This window comes from Pelodiscus sinensis, chromosome 8 (genome assembly GCF_052426305.1).
Source record: "Pelodiscus sinensis isolate ZL-2025 chromosome 8, ASM5242630v1, whole genome shotgun sequence".
Lineage (NCBI taxonomy): Eukaryota > Metazoa > Chordata > Testudines > Trionychidae > Pelodiscus > Pelodiscus sinensis.
In genome coordinates this window covers 31,134,742-31,142,923 of record NC_143059.1, presented here as the reverse complement: position 1 = coordinate 31,142,923, position 8,182 = coordinate 31,134,742, and positions in this window count along the sequence as shown.

The following is an 8,182-nucleotide window of genomic DNA, read 5'->3' as shown; positions in this document are numbered from 1 at the left end:
GTGCAAACAGACTCACTTGCACAGTCTAACAGACTCAAGAGAAGCATTAAAATTCCTGGGGATCCACACACCAGCACCCCAGAGAAAGACATTTAAACGTCAACCCCTCCTCCCATTTCTATTCTAGACATCAAAGAGAGGACTATTAGGAAGAGCAGAAATAACAGGAAGCAACAGCCACACTCCTTCAAGCCAAAGGCAGGGTTCCTTTAAACACTCACGAGCCAAAAAAAAAAAAAACTTTTGAGGGTGCTCCTGTGGACAGGGTACCAGTACCACTCTCCCTCCCCTCCTTCCCATCTCTCTTCATGAGCAACTCTCTGCAGGAGGTGCAGTCGCTTCTTGCTATGGGAGGGCACTAGAGGAGGTTCTTCAGGAATTCAGGGGCAAGGGGTTTTATTCCAGATGTTTCCTAAACCCCAAACTGAAAGGGGGAGCCCCCTCAGGCCTATCCTAGACCTGTGAAACCTCTACACATTCATCAGAACAATGCAGTTTTGCACGATCTCCCGGGATCCAGGGGAAGGTACACTGCCCTCGACATGAAGGATGCATACTTCCACATTTCCATTATCCTATGCTTTGTGGTCAGTGGCCAACATTTTCAGCTCCACGTGCGCCTGTTCGGCTCTCAACAGTTCCATATGTATCCATGAAAAGCATGGCAGTCATAGCAGCCTAGCTTGCAAGCGCCAGATTCAGGTGTTCCATACCTGGATGATTGGCTCATCAGGGCCAGCTCACAAGCACAAGCAGCAGATCACATGTCACTGGTGTGTGCCACATTCCACAAACTGGGTCTCAGTAAATGTATCCAAATCCACTCTGGTGCCTAAGCAGAAGACTGCCTTCGTTTGAACTCTACTGAACTCAGCTACCCAGAGCACCCCTGCCAGAGGAGTGCTTCCATGCCTTTCGATTCATCATAGGAAACTGCCTTCAGTTTCCTACAACAGCCAGGTATGATTGAGGTTGCTGGGACATGTGGCCATGTGCACATATGGTCACACACATAAGACCGGCTCAGACCTCACTAGATATGGTTAGCACAAGGATACAGGCCCAGTGGGGGCCCAATGGACAGGATAGTTGTCTTGCCCTGCACACCCTCCAGACCTTATGCTGGTGGTTACAACAACAAGTAGTGTGTGCGGGAGTCCCCTTTATCAAGCCACAACCCACCAGGCCACTGGTTATGGATGTATGGGCACTGAGGTGGGGAGCACACATTGGTCTGATCCAGACACAAGACCTACGGTCACAGGAGGAACTGGCCCTACACATCAATGTACGGAGATTCAGAGCCATCCGCCTGGAGTGTTCAAGGATCACCCCCAGGGCTTGCATGTCAGTGCTCAAGGACAACATGCTGGCAAGGTAGTGCTTGCTCTTTTCCCCTCTGCCAGGAAGCCTCAGAGAGCTAGGGAAATGACAATGCAGAATTCCCAGACATACAAGCCTTATAGCCACCAGGCAGACAGAACAGGTTAGCAAATCGACTCAGTGGCCTGTTCTCCAGCCACGAATGGTCCCCGAGGTCAGTGTGCTTTTTTTTACCCCCTCCTTCTTCCAGAAGTGGAAGTTTCCTGTTTGCAGCGCAAGGCAACAGGAAGTGGCTGAGTGGTCCCTCCTGGGATTCAGCCCCAGCTCTATCTCAGATGTGTTTTACCCGATATGGGCAAGACTTCCACTTTATGCCTTCCCACCATTCTCCCCCTAGGGGGACTCTGCCTCAAGGTCAGAGAGAACAGAGCTTTGAGTATCCTGATAGTACCAGCGTGGCCCCACTGACATTGGTTCATTGCGCCATGGAGCCTCTCAGTCACAGTAGTCTTTCCCTTACATAAGGGCTTCATAACACAAGGCCACAGCCATGACTCCATCACTCCAACCTGGAGTCCCTCCACCTCACGGCTTGGAGATGCTATGGTTGAAGCTTCTCGACTTAGTGTTCGGAGTCAGTGAAGGAGATCCTTCTGGGAAGCAGAAGACTGTCCACCTGAGCCGCACACCAGGCAAAATGGAAGCAGTTTGCCATCTGGGCCCAGCAGAAGGGTTCTCTCTCATGGCTGGTAGCTATTTCCAAGATTTTGGGCTACTTACTGGAGTTGAAGCAGAAAGATCTGGGAATATCCTCTATAAAGGTGCACTTAGCAGCCATCTCTGCCATTCACCAGGGACACAGGATAAATCCATGTTTGCTTACCTCATGGTTGGGCAATTCCTTAGGGTGAAATAGCTTATACCCACATATCAGACAGCCTACTCTCCAGTGGGACCACAGCCTTGTGTAATCCAAGCTCACAGGCTCCCTTCCCCCCGCCATTCAAACCCTTGGCCACTTGCCCCCTCTCATATTTGTCATGGAAAGGGCCCTTTTTTGTAGTGATAACATCAGCCAGAAGGGTCTCCGCTTTGGGCTCTTCACTCTGAGCCCTGATATCCTTATAAAATATAGTATAAGGTACAACTATGCCCACATCTGGCATTTCAACCAAAGGTGGTCTCTCAGTTTCCTGTAAAAGCAGGACATATTCTTGCCTGTGTTCTTCCCTAAATCATGTGCTAACCATAGAGAGCAAATGCTCCATTCTCTGGATGTCAGACGTGCCCTAGCTTTCTACATTAAGTACACAAAGCCATTTTGTAAGTCACCACAGCTCTTTATTGCAATTGCTGTGAGAATGAGAGGACTTCTCATCTCCTCCCTGTTACCCCTGGGGCCTGGATAACATGCTAATATGGCCTGCTGGTAACAGCCCCAGTCAAAAGAAAACAGATCCACCCCGTCCCTCAGGGTCTATCACCTGTGATTTAGACCCGTAAGAAACCAAAGGGAAAAGAATAACAGACTCAGATTAAAGGTGAAAACACGAAGGAACTGTATTAGGGACTGTGTACAAAAATGGGAAGAATGGGGGAAGAAGCCCGGAGCAAACTAATAATCATCAACAAAACAGTGGAAGTGAACAGTCAAAACCCCTCATATAGCCACAGACAGTGAGAACATAAAGGTAAGTTGTACCCCATTTACAGATGGCTACTTGCTCTTCTTGAACTGGAGTGACAGAATCCGGAGAGCGTTGCTCGGACCCTGCAACCCTTAGGCTGGTTGAGAGCCCTCAGGGCGGTACACCGGGGAGTCCCTCGCTGATGTTAAAAGAGCCCCGAAGAGGATGGCAGGCAGGTGGTATTTGCAGGATGGAAAGTGATAGATGGGATTCCGCTCCACAGCTGCAGACCAGTTGTCAGCCGACGGTCAGGGCAGTGAGTGGTGTGTGTGTGTATACTATACACCCGAGACTTCAACTGCTGAGACCGGGGTCCCTTGCAGTGGGCAACCTGGAAGAGGTTGATGGGCGCCCCAATAAATATACAGGAAGAGCTTATTACACTTCAGATTTTAGCTGCTAGAATCTGTGATTCCTTAGCAGCGGGCAGCCTCGGGGAGGCTGAGAAGTGCCCCAACAGATTTTGCCACCTGGGTGTGACACAAATCCAAACGCCCAAGCTCTTCCTATATCTGTCCCTAATGACCGGCTGAAGTTCTTTTTAAATTGTGCCTGGTTCTGTTACAGCAACTGAAGGAGTCAGGTTAAAACTTAAACATTTACAGGTTTATTGAGGAAGCTTATAAATCATATGGTTGCAATGGCTATTGTTCTATTTCTTAACTGCTGACAAATATATATGTATATATATAGAAAAAAATGGTTACAAAGAAGATAAAGATAGGAAATAGAAAATAATGGTACCAAATGACAGCTTAATCTTTAAAGAGCTCTATTCTATGCATGCACTATAACAAAAGGACACATACAGGTACAATTTTTACCCCCTTCTGCGTCACTCGGTCCCAGCTTGTCAGGCCAGGATCGGTCCCTCAATTCCTCGGAAAGACGAAAATACGAGGTGGGCGTCCCCGTGGAACCTTGGGAGGTCAAACACCTAACCCGACCAGCAGGTAGAGGGCAGATTGACACTCAAAAGTGAGTGCGCTGCTGTACCCACTTATATACCCATTGGGTCACATATTTCTCTTTCTTATCTGTAATGCCAAATGATGCTGGTCTGTCTTTTGTGAGACCAGTTCTTACAAGGGAGTTGTGAACTTAATTTACACTTGTAAGAGAGAGTTGAGAGGATTAAATTGGAAGTACTGGACATTTTTTTTCTCAGTGGGAAATTCCTCTCCCAGGGACTGTGTGTGTTCGAATCAACATGGGTGCCAGCCGGGCACTTCTTGCAGCCTCGAGCTCAGTTTATTTCCTTAATCGTTACTCAGAGTCAGAGAAACTCGCATATTCTGGTCTTGCATCAAAGCAGATCAAAGCTTAATGGCTATGCTGATTTTCTTATTGTTCCTTCTCTGCTCTGTATACAGACATCTCAGAGGGCAAGCAAGATTGTTTGAGATGGGGGGGGCTGTCTGGCTACACCAGTCTGGATCAGGTCTCTCAGTACCCGCGCAAACACTGTCTCTCGGGTGGACAGCACCCCTCCTGGGCTGCGTCCGAGCTTATATAAACTTTTGGGCAGGAAACCCTCTGAGGTGGTTTGTCCTCGGTCCACAAAAAGGTGGGAAAATCCAGTTCGCACTGGTTCTTGTTTACCACTCCATAGGAAGGACCTCTCCCTTCCCCAAAGTCACGTCTTATAAAACTCCATTTTGTCCATATCAACTCCTTTTTGATATTTACTCAAACAGCCCCAAATACCATTAAACTTTATCAACCTATTAACCTATTTTACATAATAACTATTTATCATGATGGAGGGTCAGCCTACATCCCAGCACATCTTGTGTTGGATCACAGCTTGTATCAGGATGTGCTATTACGTGGTAAAGGGTCCCACCCCTGCCACAGACAGCATACTCTACAAGAGCACATGCTTCTTCTTCAGCCTTCCTCATGCACTTCCCCATTCGGGACATATGTAAAGCAGTGACGTGGTCCTCCTCCACATCTTCATGTCCTAATATGCCATCAGACAAGAGATGATGCAGCATTTGGCAAGGCTGTCATACTATCAGCAACAGGGTAAGCTGAAGCTCTGACCTCTTCTCCCATAGAACTACTCGTGAGTCACCTATTGGAATGCATGTGAGCAATCACTCAAAGATGATAAGACTGTTACCTACGTCTTGTAACTTTTGTTCGAGAGGTGTTGCTCATGTCCAGGGGCAGATGACCGTTTTGTGGGGCCCCGGGCAGCATAATTTCGCGGGGCCCCCCCTTTGCCACGGCGCATGCACGGGGCTTTTTGAAGCACGGGGCCCGGGGCGGCTGCCCTGTTCACCCTGCCCTATATCCACCCCTGCTCATGTCGATTCCAAATCCCACCTGCCTACCCTCTATCAGAGTATTCCAGCAAGAAGGAACGGAGCATGTAGCAGATCAGCAGTGTCCTATATAGGCACCACTCCAAAGGACCCACAGCCAATCCTAGTGGCCTGGGTAAAAACTTTGACGAGCATGCACGTAGTGCACGCACACACCCCTAACGGGATGCACATGAGCAATATATCTTGAAGAATAACAGTTGAGAGGTACATAACCATCTTTTCCATATAGTATGTGTGAAGCATCGAGGGCGGACTGGAGGTGTCTGCTAGCATCGAAGGAGCTTCTGGATCCTTCTTAAGTTTCTGAGAATGGCTAGGTGGGATTAGCTGAGGTTGTGCATGACTGGCACTGCACCTCCCATATTGCTGAGCTTGACCTATAGTTCTGCCTCTGTGCTGCTGTGACCCCCAGGCTGACAAGGCAACAGGGAATCATGCTGTAGGAGAGGAGGGATCCAGTAGCAGAAATTCATGAGCAGAGGAAGAGCGCAACAGTGGAGATGGAAGGGGAAGAAGAAGAAACTTATTTTTCAAAAAGGAAAGAACACCTTGCATTAAGAAGAAATAGAAATATTTTCTCTTATTTTTCTTTGTAAACAATTATGGCTATTATTATTGGGATAACACTGGGACAATTTTTGCAATGGTGGTGCTGAAATCCACTGAACAAAACTGTAAAGCATTCAGTTGCTATTATTAGATTGAAGACTAATATTGAAAGACTGGGTACTATTTCAGGCCTGTACACAGGGATGTATGGGAAGGGTGCAAATACTCCCCCCCCCCCCAATCGTCCTGATACCAGCTGGGGAAGGCTGAGGCTGATCTTCCACCCCCAGGAGCAAGGTCCAGCCCTAGCCCTGCTTATGGTGGGGGAGAGGGAAATCTACCCAGTGCTGCTTCTTTAGAGGGGCATCATTAATTGGGGCAGGGGCTCATGCTGTGTTCTGCTCTCTCAGGGGAGGGGGAGTTTGAATAGCTGGTTGCTACCAGTTGTGTGGGGAGTACTGGCCTGAGGAGCAGCTGGGCTAAAGTTGGCAGTGGCCTCCCAACCTCTTACAGGGTGAGCTTCCTGGTTAACTGGTGGCCTGGCTGGGCTCTAGCAGCTCCTCTGCCTAACCTGGGCAGAGGGGCTGTTCCAGACTGGCTGGGCCCACCAATCCGCAGGCTGAGGGAATTTGGGCCTGGCTGGAGCAGCCCCCTGCCCATGGCATGATGTCACCTGCCTGGCCCTTGCAGTCCTCACCTGCAGCAGACTTGGCCTAGCCTGGCCAGAGCAGCTCGTGGTGGCTGGGCCCACTGCTCAAAAGGCTGAGGGGGTGCCCTAGCCTGACCAGAGCAGCCCCCTGCTTGCAGTGCACCCATGGTGGGCTGGGCCTGGCCTGAGCAGGTCATGTCACAGGTAGAGGGACTGCTCCAGCCCAGCTGGGCCTGCTATGCCAGGCCTGTACGTAGGGTAGAGTGCGAAGGGTGGGAATACACTCCCCATGGTTCCTCAAGTAAGCATGCTCTAGCCAGCTAGATGAAGGCTGGTACTGATTTCACACACCGCTCCCCCTGGAATCTGGACCCAGCCTTCCCTCAGCTGGCCAGAGCACGGGGGAGGGAGGCTCAGGCAGCACACTACTCATGCCTTCCCCTAGCCGACCGGAGCATGCTTACTTGGAGGACCATGAAGGGGGTGCATTTGTACCCTGGCGGCCCACATTTACAAAAAAGCACCCCGCATAGAAATTCCTGCGTACTGGCTTGTATTTGTATATAAGATAATAAAAACAGGTTGTGAAATACCTATTCCAGAAATAACCGATATCATTAAAAAATAGAAAAGGATGTATGAATATTGAAAATGCAATGACAAAAAACTTTGTAACCAATACAACTGTTACCATACCATTATTATTTTTGCTAAAAAGCTTTCTCCAACGGGGACATGCTCAATGTCTACAGTTGGCATGTGGATTGAAATAGATCAGCTGTTAAGTAGAGTTGCTCAAAAAAATTTCAACACTTTTGTATTGAAATTTGCCAATTCTTCAAAATGGTTTATTCTGATAGAATCCTCCTGCCTGGGTTCCTGCCAGGTCCTCCACCTGATTCCTTAGTTGCTCATAGCCAGAAATTCCAAGTGCACTGCTCCATTTCAGCCTGCCATGAGTCCTATTGAGAACACAGTTTTCCTGGGCTTCTACGCTCTTTGGGTTCCCAGCAGCCCACCAGGCTGACTGCCATGGACCTGGGGATCCTGGAAGCCCTGGCATCTGCAGGCTGAAACTGATCATTCCTGTCAGTATCACCACTGCCTCTCACTGAATAGCAATGATAGTTCAGAGTCTGGTCAGTTTTAATTTCCAAAACTGCTCTCTTGTTGAATTTAAAATTTGATTTCCCACCTAGATTTACTATTAACCTGCATAGTGTCTGACTTTTCAGAACTAACTGTACATTAAAGTTTCTATCTACATAAGTCAGAACCAGTAAAATCTGGATAAAGGATACTTCTGTTTTTATTTTTCCTTTCGTTATTTGTACTATCTTCTCAGGAACCAAAAAATAAATTTAAAAAATAGTTTTTTCCCCTAGCAATTTATTTGCACAACACGATAACTGATCTGCCAATCTTTCATATTTTTATAGTGGTATCAGTTGATTTGCAATGTAGGCTACAACCATTAAAGGGCAGAATACTCAAAATACTTGAACATTCCAACCAGCTGTTGTCACAAAACTCACACAAAGTAGTATTTTTTTTAAAATGTGTCCCCACAGAAAAGGAGTTAATCTGTAAACAATTTTTCAGAATGTTAAAAGGTGAACTGCAAATAAAATATGAAA